The sequence below is a fragment of the Stigmatopora nigra genome, chromosome 18 (assembly GCF_051989575.1).
Source record: "Stigmatopora nigra isolate UIUO_SnigA chromosome 18, RoL_Snig_1.1, whole genome shotgun sequence".
NCBI classification, from domain to species: Eukaryota; Metazoa; Chordata; class Actinopteri; order Syngnathiformes; family Syngnathidae; genus Stigmatopora; species Stigmatopora nigra.
The window spans coordinates 10,439,836-10,463,674 of NC_135525.1; the positions used below are offsets into that span (position 1 = coordinate 10,439,836).

The following is a 23,839-nucleotide window of genomic DNA, read 5'->3' on the forward strand; positions in this document are numbered from 1 at the left end:
AATTAAATTTAGTTTTTCGTTTTAGTCCCTTGAGAGGCGGAAAATGATTTTTTGCTTTTAATTAGTTCTCCCTGCAGATTGGAACCAACAGTTCTGGGTTTAATGAACAGATGAGTACTTAGTGGTTTTTACTCGTATTTATTGGCCAATCGGAAGGGAACAAAAATGTTGTTGGGTTTTTTTGCAGAGTTTTTAGTCTGGGGAACATCTGTAATGCAAGTTCACATCTGTAAGTTAACGTGAAGTAGCAGTAATGATGGCAGATTTAGTTTTTGGATGATTTTTTTGGTGGTTTATTGAATAATAATCTAAAATCTGACTGTTGTACTTGATAGGCAAGCACTCCCGGATTTTTTGGACTAAATTTCAAAACCTGAATACCAAAAAACCACTAAAACTGCAACTTCAAATTAGAATAACAGGCGTTATTTATTTTTTTAAGCATAGGTTTTGTGTTTTTTTGTTTGTTTTTGTGGTCTTACCAAAGATAGCCATTTTGAACCCCAACAACGTCAACATGTTGTCTATTCCCACAGTAAATCAAGTTCATTTCACTTCAAAATGTTATTTTTTTTAGTTTCCTCCATTCAATTCCACCAAATTCCATGGCCAAGACCTTCTTTCCCCCAAAGTGGCTTTTAGTGGTTGTGTTGAAGATTCCTGCCCCCTCTGAAAATTAACAAAACCTGTTTCTAAGAATACTCGTAGATTTGTTGTCTTATATTTTTTTCAGGGCCGACACATGACAATACGAAAGTACTCTTGATGTCGTTTTTGTACTCTCCCGAATGTAATTGAATTTTTTTAACCATTTTCTTCAGCCAGGCGAAAATAGACCTACAAAAATACCAGTTTATTTCATTGCATAGGATATTTTGAATATTTTGAACTAACAAAACATTTCTATATGTTTTTAAAGGAATGTGAGGCATATTTAAATAGAATTTGCATAAACTGCAAGAGTTTGAAGCGCTGTTCTTTGTGTGCGGGCCAACAAAATTTGATGACTTGCCATTTGAGGGTCAATTTAGCCAATGGCAGATTATGAGGTCAATGAGATAATAAGGTGCTGAATGATGGCCAATGAGGATTAATGTCCTGACAGCAGATATCATTCCTGCCCTCCCAACTAATCCCCCACAACTCCATCCAAAAAGCTGAACACAGTGCCAGCTACCCGGGTTTGTACAGGAAAGTAGATTGTTCAATTTTGTAAAGAATTGAATTGAATGCTTCTATTGTCATCATACAAGTAAAATGAAAGTTAAAGCTTTCACCATGTAGTGCACAAATAATTACGTAATTCTTGTTCTTGTACTTATCTCTAGTCCAGGATGAGTTCCCTAGTTTCGGCACCAAGTTGTTGAGAGCGCTGAATTGAATTGAATGTTTTTATTGTCATTATACAAGTACAATGGTAATTTAAAGCTTTCACCAGGTAGTGCACAAATAACAACAACAGCAACAAACGGACAATTACATAATTCTTGTTCTTGTTCCTATCTGTAGTCCAGGATGAGTTCCCGGGGTTCGGCACCAAGTTGTTGAGAGTGCAACACCGACTACAGACTTAACAAAAAACATAAAAACACATGGATAACATGACTGTAAAACAATGGCAGCATTAAAGTACTAGTAAGAAGTATTGATTAGGTCCTAATTGCAGAATTTGAGTTGAGTATGGTGACAGGTCTTGGGAAGAACTGGCTTAGAGTCTGTTTGTCTTGGCTGTTATGGTTCTATAGCGCTTTCCAGTGGGAAGAAAGTTGAAGTGGTGGAAGTGTGGATATGTATTGTTTTTTTTATGATACTATGTGCCCTTTTAAATCACCAGAATTTGTAGATGCTGGACAGTTGATGATCTTTTGGGGTTGTGTTGATTGGTTGGTTTTTAGTTGCTATTGGACACAAGTACTAGCTGGTAACTTGTTTCTCAACTTCTGGTATCCCGCTGCTTGAACTCTAAAACTTATAGAAAAAAAATTAAATCTTCACATCCCGATGAAAGTGAATAAAAAATGAGCTTTTGTAAATGAATTCAACTTTTCTAGCACCGAGACAGCAGTCGGCCGAACTGACACACTCCATCACTTTAGCTAGCAAGCGGTTAAAACAGCAGATAATATTTCCTCCCATATACTTTAGCCTGGCTTGGCCTATTCATTATTTATGATCCTTTCCAAATTACATTATCTTTCACCGGGCTTCAATTACGTCCTACCCGCCAGCGGCAGTGTGGAAGTGTGACTCACTGTCTGAAAGATTCAGTGCAAACTCATTTACGTCTCCCTTCGACAGATCCCGCCTTTCTTTTAGACGTCTGAACTCGACGAGGTCATTAATTCGACGTATGGAATCAAATATTCATTCGGGCATGCAAAAATATACTCCAAATTGCACGGTGAGATTGATAGCTACAGCTAGCATGCGCTAATCAAGCAAAATGGCCGACTGTTTAGTGCGGAAATGGAAATGGTGATGGAGTATTGTGTTTTATATATGACAAGTAATGGGAAAGTCATTGGATTAATTATTGGGTTTAAGAAGTTTACAGAAGAGAATTAAATTGTACTACAGTACTTTGTTATTTCAAGTATTGTCTCTTTGATGGAGAAGAAGTATCAAAGACGACTTCCCGCTAGGTGGAAGGGAGCTTCAATCTTAAAAGTAGTTAAGGTCAAACTCTGCTTACAAAATTAATTTCATCTGCAGTGACAAATTGGACTCATCCAACCACGGAGCTGTCAAAACTCGTCCTTTTAACGGTCTCAAAAGTGCCTTGCCTCGGGAATTGAGCTCAAATTAATGAAGGAGAATTGTACGGGGCCTTAAAGTGATCATTTTAAGATGAGGAATGGTCGCAAAGTTGGAAATGGGTGTGCTACACGGCTGTTAAAAACAAGTGGTACCAAAAAGTACCAAAAGGTCACAAAGGAGTGACTTTTTGGTACTATTGTTTGCATAAAAGGTACCCGAATAGAATGAAGTCTACTGGCAAATCAAAAAGAGGACAGCGGGCCAGGGAAAGGCTGTAAAAAAATTTGGCAGCGGCAAAGAAGCTTATGAAGCTGCTGGCTTTGAAGTGATTACAAAATCTCTTTTCACACTGGCCATCTAAACTGTTTTTTTTCATCCACCCCGTTTTTTCCCTTCGTAATACTTTAGCGGTAAAGGTAGGGACAGTTTTGTCTGGTGTTTTGCAGATGTTAGATGTCTTTATTTTAAGGTTTCTGGACTTTGGTCTGGCTAATTCTGTGCTTTATATATTGGGTTGTGTTAGGATTTTAGATTTTGAAGTTTTTTTTAGAGGAAGAAATGGTCTTGAAATGTATCAAAATCAGAAGAATTGGGATTGCTTGTCAAGGTAAATCAACAGAGGAACAATTTAGTTTTAATTTTTTTTATCTTGTAGTTGTGTTTTGGTATTTTGTGTTTGTGTAGTGTAGACGTAAATGGCGTTCTAGAATTTTTGTGACCGGTCTTTTGCTTGCAGGTCTTTTTGTCGCCGGTCATGGAGACAGAGAGTTTACTGTTGAAACCAGCTCTCAAAATTGTATTCATGAGATAGTTTAAATATCCAAGTAGAGTTTAATATTTAAATACTGGTTAATATCTTAAGTACTGTTTGATATCTTAAGTACTGGTTAATATCTTAAGTACTGTTTAATATCTAAGTACTGTTTGATATCTATGTACTGTTTAATATCTAAGTACTGTTTAATATCTAAGTACTGTTTAATATCTAAGTACTGCTGAAACCAGCTCTCAAAATTATATTCATCAGAGAGTTTAATATCTAAATATCTACTGTTTTCAACAGTACTTGGATATTAAACAGTACTTCAAATATTAACCAGTACTTAGATATTAAACAGTACTTGGATATTAAACAGTTCTTTGATATTAAACAGTACTTAGATATTAAACAGTACTTAGATATTAAACAGTACTTAGATATTAAACAGTACTTAGATATGAAACAGTACTTGGATATTAAACAGTACTTAAATATTCAATTCTCTCTCTTAGATATTAAACTCTCTCTCATGAATATAATTTTGAGAGTTGCTTTCAACAGTAAACTCTTTGTCACCATTTGACCGACACCCAAAAGGGACCAAACATCCGGCTACCAAACATCCGAGCACCAGAATTTTAGGTGGAAATTGTCATTGCTCTTAAGATGATCTATTTCTGACCATAATTGCTTATCTATTAAAAACCATTCCATCCAAATGATCTTTTCAGTTACCCAAGGGCGAAACTCAATGTTTCCAAAGAGTTTATCCCACTAATATAAACCAAAAAGATTTCTACCGCAATAATTTTTGCTCCGTTGAATTCTATTTCTCTTTTTTTTCGCCCTCCATTTTCTTTTCAAGTAATCATAAGTGACGAGCCGAGTGTCTGAAGAATTCCACAAAAGGGAATCATTAATACGTAGCTGACAACGTTATGGATGTGCAGACTGATGTCTTCTCGTATTGTCATGTATTATTTAACGTACCCTCTTTAACTTTTTCTGTCATCCAACTCGCGTAGCATATTGTCCGTTCCCGTCAACCATTTTTATTCCTCCCCCCCTCATTTCCCTTCATTTATTTGGTCTTTTTTTTTTTTTAAATGGCCCAAGGCACTTCTCCTTTCTACTCTCTCTTTTTCGTCCTAGACATATTTTTAGTTCTTTTCCCCCAAAGGCTTTCTTCCCGTCTGTCAGGTGAGACACGAAAAAAAAGGTGGTGTGATTTTCTTTAAAAAACGAATGACCTTTTCTTCAGTTTTTCCATCCGCGCCACAGAAGAGCGGCTTGCAAATATCACGCCGTACGTGAGGAGTGATCTTTTCGGTTTCCCCGGTTGTGGTTTACGTGTTTGTTTTAGGCGGGCTAAAGTCTGTTCAAACTTGACGGCCATCTTTAAAAGGTCGTTTCCAATGATTACCGGAATAGATAGCCATGATATGCCTGACAAAGGGTGATTTTCTTTACAAATTCCCAATTTTTGGGGATATGCTAACCAGTCATCTAGCATGTTACATCATTAAATTATTCTTCTCCCATTTATTATTATTATTCTGCAAATAAGATACTTTAGTCACTTTGTACATATTTATCTATGTGGAATACTTATCTTTGTGGAATACTTATCTTTTTGGAATACTTATCTATGTGGACTACTTAACTATGTGGACTACTTAACTATGTGGACTACTTAACTATGTGGACTACTTAACTATGTGGACTACTTAACTATGTGGAATACTTATCTATGTGGACTACTTAACTATGTGGACTACTTAACTATGTGGACTACTTAACTATGTGGACTACTTAACTATGTGGAATACTTATCTATGTGGACTACTTAACTATGTGGACTACTTAACTATGTGGACTACTTAACTATGTGGACTACTTAACTATGTGGACTACTTAACTATGTGGACTACTTAACTATGTGGACTACTTAACTATGTGGACTACTTACCTATGTGGACTACTCATCTATGTGGACTACTTACCTATGTGGACTACTTATCTATGTGGAATACTTATCTATGTGGACTACTTATCTATGTCCACTAATCTATCTCGACTACTTATTTATTTACTACTTATTTATTAATTATTCATCCGTTTTTGTTGTTATTTGCGCACTTCCCTATATTCATGTTGTTGAATACTCAATAATTCGTTTTGTCGTCATTTATTGATGATTTATTCATATTTGTAGTTGTTATTGTGCACTAATGAGGCTTAAAATCTCATTATACTTGTACAATGACAACAAAAGCTTTCAATTCATTTTATTAGGACAGCCGCCACCTCACATAGAATATATAAAAACAAAACAATAGGCAAAAAATATTACGTTCCTAGAAAATAGTCCACCTTATCCAGGAGTGTGTGTAAAATCTACTTATTCATATAACCAATAGCGTAGTTCTCATTCATAACAACCATCATCACAGAAATCCTACCAAAACATCATCAAACTTTTCATAATGCAACGTTGCATAATGAACGAGCCTCAAGCAGACTTATAAAGGACTTAATCCACTTTTCTTGTCATCATCTGTCTGTGAAAATGCAAAAACGCAGTGTCTTCACTTTTTTCTTGGCAAAATCGTTTTGGCGTCCTATCAACAGGCTTCCTCAAACCCCCCCTCTCCCCCTCCCCCTCCTTCTTCACCAATAATTACACTCCGCCTGTCTGAGGCCGGCACGTCTCTCTTATCGTGTGAAAACGAGCCAGTGGTTCCTCTCCGGCTGTGGGAAAGTGCATCATGTGTGCTTTTCTTCGCCACTCACGAGACGGCGTTATGTTAATTAGGCACGTCTATTTGCTGGCGGGTTTCACGGGAGCCGTCACAACCCCCCTCCTAATCCAGCTGTTCACTTTTTAATATAGCGAACACTCAACTCTTTGCCGCCATGCAAAAGATAGGGTGTTTGAGTCAAGCACTGTAAATGCTAAGTAAATGCTCCAGGTATTTTAACTAGGTTTACAATGTCTTGTGTGTCTTGCTAATGCAACCAAATTCTAATTTAATATAATCTTTAAAACCTCCAGAATACTGAGGGACTATGCGGTAACCTTAGTCTCAGTCTGCAGAACCTTGTGGACTTTGTGTTTGGCTCCAGTTTTTCTAACTAGGTCTACAATGTCTTGTGTGTCTTGCTACTGCAACCAAGACATTTCCAGTTTTAAATTCTAATCTAATATAATCTTTAAAACCTCCAGAATACTGAGGGACTATGTGGTAACCTTAATTTTAGTCTGCAGAACCTTGTGGACTTTGTGTTTGGCTCCAGTTTTTTCTAACTAGGTCTACAATGTCTTGTGTGTCTTGCTACTGCAACCAAGACATTTCCAGTTACAAATTATAGTCTAATCTAAGATTTAAAACCTCCAGAATACTAAGGGACTATGTGGTAACCTTAGTCTAGTTCTGCAAAAGGTCTCCACCTTGTGGACCTTCATGTTAGTAGCTCCAGTTTTCTTTAACTAGGTCTACAATGTCTTGTGTGTCTTGCTACTGCAACCAAGACATGAAATGCAGTTCGAATCTAATCTAATATGGACGTTAAAGAAGGTTTTGTTTGTCTTCATTCTGAAATTTAAACATTTGGAACTTTCCATCATTTCAAAAATGCGATATTGCTTCCAACTTAGTAATTATTCTTATCATATTTGTATTTTATCTGGGCTAGTTTTTGCCATAGATGTGGGTGCACTGAAAATAGCACTACTAGCCTGGTATATACTAACAATTAAGCACAATTAAAAACAAATTGACGAACGCCAAGAATCTGAGAGTCCACCATACTCTTAACATAATAATTATCGCTTAATATCCGCCATTTTCTCTCCAATGTATTTTGTACTTGTGATAATGAGACAATCTTGTAATTTTGTAATGTTTTTATTCCAAGTAACTGTCAGAAACTATGTTCATTGTAGTATATATATATACATATATATTTAAAAAAAAGACAATTATATCTAGAGAAACAATTATCTAGTGTCCGTTCATGGATTTAAAAAAAACATTTTGCCAATTAAGTCTTTATTTTAATGCCGAATGGCCTTTTATAGCCGCTGTCCAGTTACTGAAAGGAATTGGATGAAAGCCTCTTCTGTAATTGGAGTCTAATTAAAAGCAGTGCACTCCCATGAGTGCTTAGTGTTTGAGTATTTAATTTTGTTTTTGTTCGAGATAATATAGTTAGCCAGCGGATACCACAGGGTTCGGGAAGATTTTTAATTACAAATCAAGCGGTTTTCATTTTTTTGACAAAGGTTAGATAATGTGGAAACTAAAGAGGATTAGGGGGAGTGGTTTTTTAGAACAAAAAACTGTCGTTAGTTAAGATTTTTAGAGATAGTTGCTGTAATAAATTAAAGATTGGATTGACGAATTTGATTTTTTTAGGTGTTTTTAAATCCAGATGCAGTTTTTGTGGGATTAGATAAAAACTATTGGGGAGACAGGGAGTAATGGTTAAGGTTTTTAGTTCGTTTAAGGTATTTAGAGCAAGTATTTTTGCTTTGGGAAAACTGGGCAGGAATATTTTATTGGTTTTGAGGGATTATTAAGCTTGTTATACATTTTTTGTGTAAAAAATAAGTGGCATCTTCACTTATGGACATTTTAGGGGAAGGAAATATATTGTATAAGTTTTTGGTGATGATTGATAGGCCTTCCAGAATACGTTGTAACTCTGAGAATGAAATATTCCGACATTTTCCAAATTGACTGTATAAGATTCTCGCTTATACTTTGGTTCCCTTTTTTTCTCATTTCCTGTCTACCTGTACCTTCTCACATTACCTTCCTGTTTTTGATTGATTTACCCTCATAATACGGCGTCACGACACGATAAGGCAACTCATCAACGTACTTTTTATTGCCGAAAAAGACCCGTCGGAAACGGCTTGCCATCATTTCAGCGCCGCCGTGATTAGACAACTCGGGTTCGCCTTGATTTATTGAAGTGGTTCCTTTTTTTTACATGACAAAACTGCAAATTGACCAAATATTAAAAGATATCTTCTCGTTTTTTTTAGCCCGGTGACTCGTAAATTCAAAACAAAATGGCCTACTTTTCCCATCATAAACAGTAGTGATCATAATATCCATTTTTAGACGTTTGTATAGTTTTGAAGATTCTATTAGAGTAGATTAGATAACTTTATTCAGCTCGTTTTTGGGACATTTCAGTGTTATAGTAGCAAGAGGGTGAGAATACAGACACAGAAAAATACTTTTAGACATAAATAAATAGTTTATAGATAAGTTAATGAATAAATTATGTGTGTTGCTGAAATAAAACAAGATAAATGATTATTAAAGTAATAAAAAGATACATAATGCACATACCAAACACACAAAATACACACATTTACACAGTTTTTGACAACTTTATGATGGCAATTTTTTTGGTCTAACAGCCAGGCTTTAAGATGATTGGCTAAGATGTTCAGAGATGGAAGTTTATGTATGCTAATTGATATTGAGTTCCAGGTATGGAGGTGTTTTGGATAATTTAGCACTATTTTTGAATGGAACTACACAGTCACTTCTAGAGCCAGCCATTGTTGAACTTTTTGGTACAAAATATTGCAGTGGAGGAGGAGAATGCGGATGGAAATTGCACCAATCCTTACAAAAAGACAAAGTGCTTTGGCTAATTAGGGACTCATTTTAAAGGGAACTACACAGTCACCTCTAGAGCCAGCCATTGTTGATGTTTTGGATTTTTTGGTAGAAAATCTTGCAGTAGAGGAAGAGCTTTGTTACGGAAGATTTTGTAAATTAAGATGGCATCTGCATATTTAACAGTATTGTTTCACTTCAGGCGTTTTTGTTTTTTTAGTATCCGACAGTGGTGGTTTTTCGTTTTTGGTTTTCTGTTTTGTCCATATATAAGGCGCACTGGATTATAAGGCGCAATGTCTATTTTGGAGAAAATTTAAGACTTTTAAGTGCACCTTAAAATGCGGTAATTGGACGAAAAAGCCAGCAAGGTATTGATTTTTTTGTGATGAGTTGGAGTCAAGATTACAGCATCGTTTTCTGTGTATGTCTGGATGTGTTGCTATAATGTATGCATGTTATCTAGGGCAAGCATCCTTCATGGCCATGTTTGGGCTCATTGAAAGCAAGCCGTGTACAAAAGACCAAACGTGTCCGTTAAAAAGAGCCCACCCTCACATTGCGAACACACACATGCATAAGTTTCCCCGAATAAAAACACCGCCAGCGTATTGTTCCGCTTTTCCGAATCCAGCCGTTAAAGTTTTTTAATGAGGTTTTCCGACGGCGGTGCTTTCAAAAAAATGGCACAAAGGCCAGATAATTCGACATTTCAACTTCATCCTACTCAAAATAATTGCTCGATAACCAGAAAACAATGTTGTGGTTGGATAATAACCTAAGGAATGTTGCATAGATGATAAGTCATGTGACAGTTGTTAAAAAATAAGGGTCATTTGATAATAACCTGAATCTAGTTTAGACGTGATTAGCTTTAAATTCCAGTGGACTACAGTTTCTATAGAGGTAATGCAGTTTTATTTGTCAATTTATAGCTGTAAAAATGTATTCATCCTAGATATATCAATTGCTAAAATAAGATAAATAAACATGTAATGGCGCAGAGTTGCTCAGGAAGTCAAACTGTCAAAAATTGACATTATATACAATCTATAAAATGGTACATCTAGCATATTGACTGTCTTGGAATGGTACATAGTCAGTAAAATCCTACAATTTACTTTAATTATAGAAAAAAACTACAAAAGCCTCGACATTAGAGTACAAATAGATAGTCAGGAAAAAAAACAATTTAAAAGAAGCTATGAAACACTTGTTTTTGGTGTTTTACAGCCCCTCTATATTTTTTTAAATGTCATTTTAATATTTCTTAATACCTTCCTTTACTTACTTTACATTGTACTTTATACTTTTGACTTTAATGATGAATGATGAGTATGTTAATAGTGTTTAAGTCATTTTTGCAGTTTATATTTCATATGTACTGTTAACGGATGCACTTTTTTATCTGTATCATATCTTGTGCTTCAAAATACTGACATAGAAACCATCGATTTGGAATACCCCAACAAAGTACGCACTGTGCGGGTATTCTAGTCTTTTTGCTACTATTGTTTGCATAAAAGGTAACCAAACGGAATGAAGTACTTTATACTTTTGACTTTAATGATGAGTGATGAGTATGTTAACAATACTTGAGTCCTTTTTTTCAGTCTACATTTCATATGTACTGTTAACGGATGCACTTTTTTATATGTATCATATCTTGTGCTGACCCCGCCCACCTGTCAAATTTTTAAAGTTAATGTGGCCCCAAAAGTTTGCCCACCCCTGAGCTATGAGCAACAATCTGCAAAGTAGTTTTACTATATCTGTTTCCGATTGTTTACTTGGTTTTTAGTCTTGGGTTAGACGAAATAAGGCTTATTGAAAAACCACTAAAAACTACAACCCCTACTAAAGACTTTTGTCTTTTGTTAAGAGACATTCTTGTGGTCAGGAGTAGTTCCAACCCTTAAATAGCCGCTAACGCCGTGTCTGCTAAACACATGCTCTGTTCCAAAGCATTCCACCGCCTTGTCTCTCAACAACCGCCATCCCAAACGTTACATATACATTGCTATTTTTAGCCGACCGCGTAATGGAGCTCCGTTTTTTTCTTCTCTTGTGGCCCAATGTGCAAACGTGTGTCGGTTTAGCTCCTCTTTCGGAATCCTTTCAAGCATCCGCTAGCGTAGCGTTGGCCCGTTGCATCTTGAAGCCATTTTGCCAGGAATTGGACCTTGATCCCCACCCGCTGTGTCATCTGGATCGGGTTAGCAAGCTTTTGTGTCGCGCCGCAAAAAGACACGTGACCGTTCCCCCGTGAGAACCCCTCGGAAGCTTTTGAGTGACAGATCAGTATAGAATTAATACATATGTCAACCTTGGGTTAATTGCTCCCCATAGAAAAACCATATAAATGCATTGTAGTACATATTTACTCACATAGTGCGCACTTAAAAGTCTAAAATAAATGTCCAAAAAGTGGATGGGGTGCCCAATAAGTCTGCATTAAATTCAAGTTTTTGTAGATGCTGACATGTCTGGGTACATTGCTTGCTGACAGGTCTGGGTACATTGCTTGCTGACCCGCTATATTAACTTAGTGAAAGTGGAATTCTTAAAGCATGACAATATTAGCAGTCAACGATAAAGTTTTCAACAGCAAAAATGAGTAAAACTAGATCAATTTCACAAAAAAATGTATTTAAAAATCATGTACAAAAGTTGTTAGACGTTGTACACTATAAAATAATCATAAAAACGTATGAAATACGTACAAAAAACATAAGTTTACAGGTATATATTTTAGTCTTAATTAGAAAAAAATATGTTCCAGGTTCCAGAACAAGGTTTGCCTTTTTATACTCTAAACTTTTCCTGAAAAATGTTTAGCAAAGCAGTATTTCAGCAGAATACAGTGAACAACATAATCTAGTACTATGTCTCCTCTCTCTATTGGCTTTAAATAATTATTCCCAAGACTAGGAACTGACTACAGAGTGACCCGGTCTGCAAAAAGGTTCAAGCGGTCACATGTAAATTGGAAATCAATATAAAGTCCTCGATCATAGCATCATTTATTACTTCTAGCGTCCCGGAGTTGGAATGTCAGCTATCGGAATGCGGGACTCGTGCCGAGCTCGGGGGATCAAATCCCCCCCAGAGAAGGTCATCGATAAGACAGTACCAGCGATAAACTGAAAGACAGTAGAGGTCATAGAGTAAAGAGACTATCAATATAGCAGAGTTTCTGTCCGAACTACTACATTATAGATCACACATCCATTTTTTTGAGGTTTCTCGAACATGAAGAACAAATAATTTAATTGTTAGACACGAAAAACCAAGTCCCAAAGACAGTTTTACCATGGAGAACCCCGTATTTTTCAAAGTTCATAGACTAGGAAACCCACAATAACCTTAGATAATGAGCCATATACTGCGTCATAATTTCTAAAGACAAATATCCTATTACCTAATCCCATGCTGTATGATTCCCGTGATCTTTTCCAGTCAAGGTCAGCAGAACCAATCTGTTCCACTACAGTCTGTGACAACATGGAAGCCATTGCTATCAACCTTCGCACATTAGCTCTAAGCATGCAGAACGGCGCCCAAATATTCTTATAGGCTAGCATAGCGAAGCATTTCTTGTATGAAACGAAATGTGTTCGCTGGAATGGAAACACCGGAAGCATTTCAAGCGAGGAGTTAATTGGGTCGTATTTGTGGGCCTCTTTTTTGTCGACGAGTCAAAAGCTTTTGGCTCTGGTTCAGAAAAAAATCAGCTTTTGGTACGTTGTTACCTGATGTTTGAGAGTATAAGACTTGCTACAAATAGTTTCTTACCCCCTTAGCTCTATATCTATGTCATCTTTATACTAGAATAAGATGGAAAATTATAACATTTTTGTCCTGAAAGAAAATCCTCAGCTCACTTTGATATGGTTCTTGACATCCGAGTAATTTAGTAATGGTTTATGGTGGTTAATAGGTTCGCAAGACTCTCTGCAATTGGTTAATAACTGGGTTGTAGGGACAAAGTTTTTACGATTTCATCTTATTTGGAGTTTTAATGACCTCTATGATTACTAATATTTAACTCTGAGTAGTAGATATTGCCTTCTAATGGCTAGTGAAATAATCTGCAACTATTTCATGTTTGTATTATTGTTTTTCCACTATAAACTTTTCAAATATACTTGGCAGATCCAAACCTTGATGTGGTGAATCTGATGCTTGGACGTTTGGTCGCCGGTCAAATTGTGACAGGGAGTTTACTAATGAAACCAGCTCACAAAATTATATTCATGAGAGTTTAATATGTAAGAGAGAGAGTTTAATATGTAAGAGAGAGTTTAATATCTAAGTACAGTTTAATATCCAATTACTGTTTAATATCCAAGTACTGTTTAATATCCAAGTACTGTTGAAACCAGCTCTCAAAATTATATTCATGAGAGTTTAATATCTAAATATCTATGTTTTCAACATTACTTAGATATTATTAAGTACTTAGATAATAAACTCTGACTCTTAGATATGAAACTCTTTCTCTTAGATATTAAACTCTCTTTCATGAATATAATTTTGAGAGCTGGTTCCAACATTAAACTCTGTTACTAAAAGACCTGGAGACCAAACATCCGGCGACCAAACATCCGGTCACAGGTGAATCCGCCCTCGTCCATCTGCGAAATGGCGAGGTATTACTGTCCTTTTTTCATACTAGCTACGCTATTAGCTCTTTAATCTTCTTACATAAATAATCCATACAACATACAATCAGTCATGCATCACACGGCGTCTCAGGCTTTTTACCAACCCCCCCCCCCCCCCCCCAACGCTAGCCAATGACAAAGTGGATTCATTAGTCGCCATTCTCCGATGAGCTCCTTTGAAGTCCAACAGCATTGACGAGCTGAACCAAACGTTTCTACAAGCAGCAACAATCGCATACTCTAATATTTCAAACCATTTTGACAGTCGGGCTTTATTTGGCTTTGACGCTTCTATTGTTACCGCACTCTTTCATCTCCCCAGATTCCCGCTGGGAATCAAACGTTGTTGGCATTTTCATTTGAGCCGTTCGCTTGACGATCATCCACTCCTTCCCCAGAGTTCCCGCGGAGGGAAAAGCTTTGGATTCAGACAGATGTTTGGCCAATCCCGAGAGAATGACAGAATGGAAAGGGATATTTCCTTCAGAGGGGGATGGGGGGGGATATCTACTTCCCCCTTCCAAAGTGATGTTTTTGTGAGGATAAGGCACTATGACGTCTCTTCGATCCGTCTCTTTCAATGTTTCGACTGAAGGATTCTAATTTCCAGCAGCTTTGTCTGTTTCTTTGCAGTCTTTTGTCACGCTGACAGAAAACAAAACTATTTTTTTTGAGTCTTACTCAGGCTTATTCTAACAGTACTCTCGCTCTTTTGGAACTTACCGTTTTGCTTTTTCTAAGGTCCTTATTTTAATTTTTGTTAATTTTAGTTTTTTAGGAAGTCCTGATCTGAGTTAGACCGAGTTTTCGTCACGTTATTTTCAGCGTCAGTCTCATACACGACTCTACAGTTCTTATTTTACATTTCCAATGAGTTAGCAGGTCATGGTCAATGTTTCCTCTAATTTTTCATGTTAAACATCAGCACAAGATACGATACATTTAAAAAAGTGCATCCGTTAACAGTACATATGAAACATAAACAGAAAAAATGACTTAAGTATTATTAACATACTCATCACTCATCGTTAAAGTCAAAAGTATGAAGTACAATGTAAAGTAAGTAAAGGCATGTATTAAGAAATATTAAAATGTATACGATAGATATAAAAAAGTGCATCCGTTAACAGTACAAAAGGGCTTAAATATTAAAATGCGCATCATTAAAGTCAAATGTATAAAGTGCAAAGTAAAGTAAGTAAAGGAATGTATTAAGAAATTTTAAAATATAATTTAAAAAAGGATAAGAGACGCTGTAAAACACGAAAAACATAAGATTGGACAGAGCTACTGCCATTGGCCACTTGAGCGGCGCCATCATGTGGAAAGGGTTAAAAAAGATTTTATTTACCGCATGCAATATGACTGCTACTGCGCAGAGAAGCTTAGAAGGAACATTGGTTATGGTAGTCATTCAGTTCCTTGTTCCTGGTTCTGGATCTGGAACAGTTTCTCCCCCAGTTGAGTCCACTCTCAGATCCTTGAGAGTCAAGCCCCCCATCCTTCTGGTAGTCGCCATCAAGCCATGACCAGTAGCTACAATAGCGCCCTGGAGCCCTGACAGGACACTTTACCCCGCCCACTTGTGGCCAATAAACCTGGGCTGGATAGTAAATAAATAAGTCTTGATAGGCATAAGTGACTTACTGCCTGAAATATAGCAATATTTCTTCATGGAAACTAACGTTTTCCTGCTTTACAGCTGCCCGAGGGAAGAAGACTTTTCAGCAGAAATGCTTGTGCAGCTTTGCTGCTGAGATTTGCTTCAATAAACTCAAACCTAGTTTCTTCCTCCAAGCTGCCAAGTGTCAAGCGGTAGCTCCAAACCGGGTCATATTGACCAACGAATATTGCTAGAGTAAAATAGATGATGCTGGGTGTTTTATTCCAATTACCTTTGTCAAAACTTGCAGGGCCGGTTTGGTTTGGGACCTTCATACTTGCCAGTAGAAAGTGTATCGAGGTATTTAAAATGAGTATATTTGTATGTTTTTAAAGGCTAAAGCAGGCAAATTTGTCTTGAGTTCTCCAAAGTTAAAGCCACGATTTTCATCTTAGATTTTTTTCGTTGTTTTAGGTGCACTTTTGGCATAAAAATTAACGTCTAGGTATTTTAAAAAAATCTATTTGTTTATTTTTAAGGCTAGAACAGGCATATTTGTTGTGGGTTTTACAATTTTAAGCAACAATTTTCAGATTTTTTCGTTGTTTTAGGTGCACTTTTGGCATAAACATTAACGTTGAGGTATTTAAAAAATATATATATTTGTTAATTTTTAAGGCTAAAACATTCAAATTAGTCATGTGGGTTCTACAAATTTAAGCCACAGTTTCCATCTTAGATTTTTTTCGTTGTTTTAGGTGCACTTTTGGCATAAACAGTAACGTTGAAGTCTTTAAAAAAATCTATTTGTTTATTTTTTAGGCGAAAGCAGGCAACTTTGTTATGTAGGATCTCCAAAGTTAAAGCCACAATTTCCATCTTAGATTTTTTTCGTTGTTTTAGGTGCACTTTTGGCATAATTATTAACATTTCCACCTACTCAAGGTTGATAAAATGTGTACGTAAAATAATCCTTAATACTTTGAATCAACATTTCAATCCACTCATCTTTTAAAAAGACAATTTGAACCCCTTTGTAATGTTTCAAAGAACAATTTCAAAAAACGATAGTCCGTTAACCTCATGTAGAGTCCTCCCTTGTTAAGTGAAAAATCCATTGGACAAAACCCAATTTTAAAGTAACTCCCCCGAAGCTCCTCACGTCGTTGGTGTTAATTACACGCTGGTATATCCTCCTGTGGCTTTGTCTCTGGTAGAACATGTTAATTGAAACTCCTCCTTCCTCACCAGAGGGAACAATTAACCTCATCCAGCACCTGTAACAGCTCAATTAGCACCCTTACTCCACTCAAGTCCTTTTAATCAGTTTTCAAATGCTACTTCTAGACTCTTATTTCTATCCCAGCCCCAAAAAAATATGACTCTACTAACTGTCACCGACCGAGAGGATTTTCGGAAGTTATACTGATCATGTCGGTCATCCTGACATTGAGATTTCCATTCCTCATCCTCCCACCATCCCTGCTTTCTTGCTAATGCCACTATTTTGTTTGACTCCAGTTCTTCCTATTGAATAAGTATCCTTCAACTAATAAGAGGCGCAAAGAAGGTCATTAGAGAGGCTAGAAAATGAACAGACACTGATTATTCGGTGTTTTGTTTCCGTTTTTGACGGAAAAACAGTCGGATTAGGACAGCTGGTGTTTTCTAGTATTCTGTAGGAGATGTTAGGAAGAAATATTTGCTAAAAATGTTCTTTTTATGTATCTATGACCTTCAAAATAGGACAAGTTAGCCAGAAATCAGTAGTTCGTAGAGTACTTTGTCTTCAGTTTTAGTACTTGGGTGTTTTGCTGTGTTTACGTAGTACTTGATTCATGTTGTAATATCTGGAGAATGAAGTCATGCGTTGTAGTATTACGAGTATGTCGTTTTTGGGCTTATTTTAACATGATATGAACCAGATGTTGATTGTTTTTATTGGCTTGACTTTTAGTGACGTAATGTCTGTGAGTGCGAAACGGCTTTTGGCATAAGGTTACAAGATTGAAGTTATGTTGGTTGAAAAATGTTGCACAATTTCAGGATTAAAGTATAGATATTAGTATTTGACAGTAGTTGGTTATGGTTAAGATTTTAATTTGCGAATTTGTTGGAGTTTTTTGGTTGGGCGTGTAATCAACCTGTGTTTTTGTATCTAAATCCCGTGTTTTTGTTGTTAGTTTTTGTCTTTTCTACCTTCCACGCTCAACGCCACACTTTTTAAACAAAATTAAAACATGTTTTTGGGTTTTAAAGTATTCTGCCAAGACATGGTGCATTTTTACATTCACAGTTTTGAGATTTAGGGTTTAAAAATGGGCTTGGGGTTTTAAAATTGGGTTTTTGTCAGGTTTTCTTGGGTCATAGGATAAAAAAATAGTGTTAAAACAAGGTTTGGATGTCATTTGAAGTTTTTAAGCACAGTTTTTAGGGTTGAAATTGAAACTATTTCAATCCAAAGACATGAATTGCTTTTAAATATTGTTTTAAAATAGGATTACAGTGACTATGATGACCTAAAATGGATAAAAACAATCATTTATCGTGTATAACTATATTTCAAACCCTGTTTTGACCTTGAATCCCAAAGGGTTTAATATATATAATTTTATTTTGAAAGCATTATTCTTCCAACTCACACAAGTGAGAGTAAATCGGCTTTCCCCGGCCTGCCTGACTGTCTCCTTCATAGATCAGCCAGATGTCCTCCAGATAACGGAGACCACATACGTACGCGAAATAACTAACTGTTGCTGATAGCTCCCTTTCTCTGCTCCAAAGATAATATCAGATTGGATTCCTTGTAAAGTGGCAGCAGGATGCGGCAAACTGGAAATATCGCCTTAACGTTTAAAAAAAATAAAACATCGGATTGGACGAAGATGAAATGTCTCATTTTGGGACGATTCCATCATTTGGTGAAGACGAAAAATCGAGAAATTTCAACCTTACAGGGCCAAAATGTATCATATTTGAGGCATGAACTGTGATATTTTTTGAAACTGAAATATCCGATAAATATGATTTATACATTTTGTGTACTTATGTTCAAAAAGACCGTTCAAGTTCGTAATTTGAAGTGTTTTCATTTTCTGTTCGTTAATTTGTGGTTGGGCTTTTAAATAATTAGTGTCTAGCGCAGATGTGGGCAAACTACGGCCTGCGGGCCACATTTGGCCCACTAGGCTTTTTAATCCGGCCCGCCGACATTGTCCAAATAGTTTTTTTTTCTTCCCCAAGATGGCGCCATAACGCAGAAGCCAGTGGCAGTAGCTCTGTCCACTCTTATTTATTTTTCGTGTTTTACAGCCCCTCTTATCTTTTTTTAAATTCCATTTTAATATTTCTTAATACATTCCTTTACTTACTTTACATTGTACTTTATACTTTTGACTTTAATGATGAGTGATGAGTATATTAATAATACTTTAGTCCTTTTTTCTGTTTATATTTCATATGTAATTTTAACGGATGCACTTTTTTATATGTATCCTATCTTGTGCTGACCCCGCCCATCTTTCAAATTTTTAAAGTCAATATAGCCCCCCTGGGGCCCAAAAGTTTGCCCACCCCTAATCTAGCTCTACAGGTTTCAAATAAGTCTTGTTTGGGTTATCGATTTTCATACAAATACTCCAAACAGTGGCAAACTCCAGGGCTTTTTAATCTTAAAATTCGCACCAAACAACTCAATAAAATAGAAGAAAACATTCTAATACACAACAATTTGACGTTAGCCTTACAAAACCTTGCAGGCTTTGCGAAAATAACGAAACCATTTTCCGTTTCCCTCCGTTAAAAACGACCGCAAGATGGCCTTAAGGCCGTTGAAAAACTTCCTCATCAACTCGCCATTTTTAATAGACACAAACTGGCGTCATTGTTGCCGACGGGCCTCACTTTATCACCGTACTTTATCGCTGGCGCCCATTTAGAGCATCCTCGCTAGTTTCTGTCCATGAATCTGGCGAGACTTTACACACTGTACGCCGTTAATCGCCTTTCCAAATAAAAGAATCTCTTCTAACAGGATATCGAGCTACGTTTTATTCGCAACGCTATATCACTAACGTCGCTTTACAGTCGAGGAAATGCCATAAAGCGCAACATCGCTGTCAATTTTATCGTCTGTACTTCCAATTAGGGTTTTTAATGAGTTTCCAATAAAGGTTTGTATTGGTTAGTGTTTGAAATTAGGAATTATAAGATAGTTTAATGCAGTTTGATGCTAGATTCGGTTTTTGGGGGTTTTTGATTGAGGTTTTTGAGACTGTAGTTGGTTATGGTTAAGGTTTTAATTGGGAAATTTGTTAGGGTTTGTTGGATTTTTGGTTGGGCGTGTAATCAGCCTGTGATTTTGTATCTAAAGCCCGTGTGTTTGTTGTTAGTTTTTGTCTTTTCTATGTTCCCATCTCAACGATATACTTGTTTAACAAAATTTAAACGTTGTTTTGGGTTTTAAAGTAGGCTAACATGACAAAGTGAATGTTTACATTCACAGTTTTTAGACTTTAAGGTTTAAAAATGGGGTTGGGGTTTTAAAATTGGGGTTTATGTCAGGGTTTCTCGGGTCAGAGGATTAAAAAAAATGTGTTAAAACAGTGTCTGGATGTCATCTGAAGTTTTGAAGTAATGTTTTTATGATTGAAATTGAAACTATTTCAGTCCAAAGACTTGAATTGCTTTAAAATAATGTTTTAAATGTTTGAAAATAGTATTACAGTTCTATAAAACTCATCATTACACTGTGTTATTGTACAATGCTAATTATTTTCCTCTTCTTTTCTCGGTTCGACTCACCGTTGCAACAAAAGGTAAGAAACATTATTATTTTTCTTTTTGAATCTTGTCCTTCTATCCAGCTGTCATTGTTCTTTGTGCTCGATACTGCAAATACTAGTACTTTATTCATAATGTCTCGGGGAAAACGTATTTTTCCGCAAATTGACTCTACGAACTTCACTTGACGTCCTCTGGCATTCGGACCGTGTTTGCGCTGGCCTGCCGTAAAGTAAACTCGGGAATTGTACACCTACCCTTTGCGTCCTGTTTATCCAAATATTAGTACAAGTCGTCCTCTAGGTGAATCTGTCCAAATGGACACTTTTGATGAATAATTTTTAGTACTATTTGGAAGGGTTTGAACTTTAAATAAGAGTATCTATAAGTTTTTTTAATGCTGGTATACTATAACGTGGTGTCTTCTTCTACTACAATTATATGCAGATTGGTTTTTTGGGGGTTAATAGAAAAATATTAACGTATTTAACAGATTAGGCTCCAATTAAAATGGAATAAAAATGTTGTTAAAACAAAACGGTATTGAAATTAGAGTTGTTTTAAGTCGGTTTAGATTTAAATTGTGCCTAAGGAATCTGGATCAAGATGTGGAATAAGTAAATTGACAGTTTTGGGTTTTGAAGTATGTTTTTTGTTGCGAGAATAACATTTTAAAATGTTTGTTGAGGGTCAGAGTTTGGAGTTTTTCAGTTTAAAGAATGGATTTAGTTTGAAAATGACTCTTATGGATTCAATTTCAGGTTTTAAATTGAGATGTTGGTAAAGAATTGGGGTTAGCAAGCCTTGGAAAAGTTTTCTAAGTGGAGTTTTTAAAGTCATAGGTAATGTTTCAGTTGTTAAATGTAGCTTGTCGGGGTTGGCATTTCAAACTGAGGGTTGAAAAACAGGGAATTTAACTCTGTAGTAGGCTTTCAAAATAAGGGTGAAGCAAATGAATTGGACACAGTTATTATTCAAATGGAGGATTATTACAAGAGAAAAACAGGAAGCTTTTTGCACCAAGCTGGCGCCACTCCACTTGTCTTGTTCTTGTTTTTGTCAGTATCATTACTCCCCCAGTGCCCCCCCGCCCGGTCCGAGCAATCCCACCCACCTCAGCCCCTTTCAATCGGATTACAATAAAGCATGATGAAAAGACATATGGCTCCTCCTGCCGAGACTTAATAAAAGTGAAAGTGGACTAATCTGGCAACCCCAGGAGGATCCAAAGCCTTCCCTCCCCTGCTTTCATTCGGCTGCCCCGATGGATTTGGAGTAGCGGACCGCCGATGAGTCCAGTCACTGGAAGGAGCGCAACCCCAATTTGTCGCTAGAAAAGCTCTTTTGTACCTCCTTTAAACTTTGCAAAATCTAAATATCGGGGTCGGAAAGGCACGCTGTAGTTTGTTGCTTGCTAAGGAGAAGAGAGATTACACGCGAACTCAAGTAGTAGTAGTAGTATATGGTATCTGGTAGTGATGGTAGTAGTAGTAGTATATGGTATATGGTAGTGACGGTAGAAGTAGTATAGGATATCTGGTGGTGTTATGGTAGTAGTAGTATATGGTATCTGATAGTGATGGTAGTAGTAGTATATGGTATCTGATTGTGATGGTAGTAGTAGTATGGACTATACAATATTGATAGTAGTAGTATATGGACTATACAGTAGTGATAGTAGTAGTATATGGACTATACAGTAGTGATAGTAGTAGTATATGGACTATACAGTAGTGATAGTAGTAGTATATGGTATATGGTATCTGGTAGTGATGGTATAGTAGTAGTAATAGTATGTGATATCTCGTGGTAGTAGTAGTTGTATGGAATATACAGTAGTAATGGTAGTAGTATGTGGTATCTAGTGGTGGTAGTGGTTGTAGTAGTAGTATGGAATATACAATAGTAATGGTAGTAGTAAGTGTGGTAGTGGTTGTAGTAGTACTAGCAGTAGTAGTTGTAGCACCCCTGCGAGCCTCCTGAGGACAAGCGAAAGATCATGAATGTTCATTTTATCTCTACGCTATCTATTACTTTAACACTACAGTAAGATCCCCCTCCCACATTCCGTGACAAGCGTACCAATGAACCCCAAAGTGCTTACATTTGTCCGACTTCCGATTATACACCGTGTTAGAAAGCGGGCGTAAATCACGCCGCCTTCGTCGCTAATCTTTAAATATCCGACACCTGTCTTCCCGACTTCCACAACCGCGTCTTATCGTCCTCATCTGTAGTCTTACCTAGACGGGGGCGCTGTCGCCAAGACGACCACCAGCCAACGATAAACATTTCCCGCTGACAAGGACGGTCGGTCATTTGTTTACTGGGCGAGAATCAAGCACCACCGTCAATCCCATTGCGGTAACATGGCGGCGAAATGGTCAAATCGTTATTATTAAATAATATTGACTCATAACAATAAACCTTTTAACTGTAATAAATCTTAAAAATGCCAAATTTAAGGTTATTTTCTGTTACACCGAGACATAATAACAACCTCAACTCTGTGCAAAATCATATATATATATCTTTTTTTACTTCTTGACAATATATATTCCAATCTTACTAAACACAGCTGCCATCTAAAAAGCTACAATACGCCATTTTTGATATAAAAATAGGGCCAATTTGTGACTCCACATGAGGGCGAAATGGCTCATTGTTGATCAAATTGAACCATGTTCGACTGTTGATTACAAAAGAATACAAAAATGGTACAATCAATCCATTCTTTATGATAAAAGCGAGTAGTTTTTTTCACTATATGTCGAATTCCAGTATATCAAATTGGTGTAAACCAGTTCCAATCCCATAACAAGATGTAACCACGTAATTTCAGGTCAATGATTGCATGGGAACGCGCTCACGTTGACGGATATTTAAACTTAAGCGCTACTTCTTAGCCCCGCCTCCAATCGCAAAGCAGTACAAATATCATTTCTCATGATTGGACTCCTAAAAGCACCATTCTAAACCCTAAAAAACACCCCCAGGGCGACCATTTATAGCTAAACCAGTCCCCAAACCCAAACCTCTTGAGACCATTCAATTGTTATTACGTATTATTTGAAGACAAGCTAGCGGAACGCGGGTAAAACAATCAAGTTAGCCACACATTTTGATCACAGAGCTTTAGGTTTTTTTTACAGAAGGTTTTCTACAGCCGAGTTCAAATGAAATTGGGTTATCCGCGCATTAAATTGTGGCTTTAAAACTTCAAAAAGGCACTGTCACGCCTGCGGTAGAACGCCATGAAATTACCTGCTCGCTAACCCCGCGCCGGCTTTTTAACCCAAGCCGACTGCCTTTGATTGAATGCGAAAAAGACGCTTAGGATTCAAACTGATTCATTTGACATCTTTACCTCAGCGTTTTTACAGACATAAACAATTGTCTACATCCCGTTTCTTTGTGCTCTGGTGGTTCATTCGTGTAGTGCACCCTGTTTTCTAACAACTAAATAACTGTCTATAATGGAATTTTACCAGACCAGAAAATGTGGAAAAAAATGTAGTGACATGTAGTACACATATAGTATACATAGTCATAAGGATATGTAGTAAGACGTTGCTAAAGTGTTTAGCAGTAATTTGTAATTAAGTCCTCATACATGCAGAACTTCAGA

General features: G+C 36.7%; 1 protein-coding gene and 1 long non-coding RNA gene across 3 annotated transcripts in view; one reads left to right on the forward strand and one right to left on the reverse strand.

The window, feature by feature from the left end:
• Positions 1 to 23,839, forward strand: part of sdk2b (sidekick cell adhesion molecule 2b) — a 197,720-nt gene that overhangs the window by 102,150 nt on the left and 71,731 nt on the right. The window lies entirely within an intron of this gene.
• Positions 1,622 to 23,839, reverse strand: part of LOC144211266 (uncharacterized) — a 67,110-nt gene continuing 44,892 nt past the window's right edge. The window contains exon 6 of one of the 2 annotated variants that reach the window (XR_013329562.1): positions 1,622 to 1,968. This is a non-coding gene — a long non-coding RNA (uncharacterized LOC144211266). Of the gene's footprint in view, positions 1,969 to 12,040; positions 12,303 to 23,839 lie in introns of those variants that run through there. The other variant, XR_013329561.1, reaches the window with a different exon arrangement.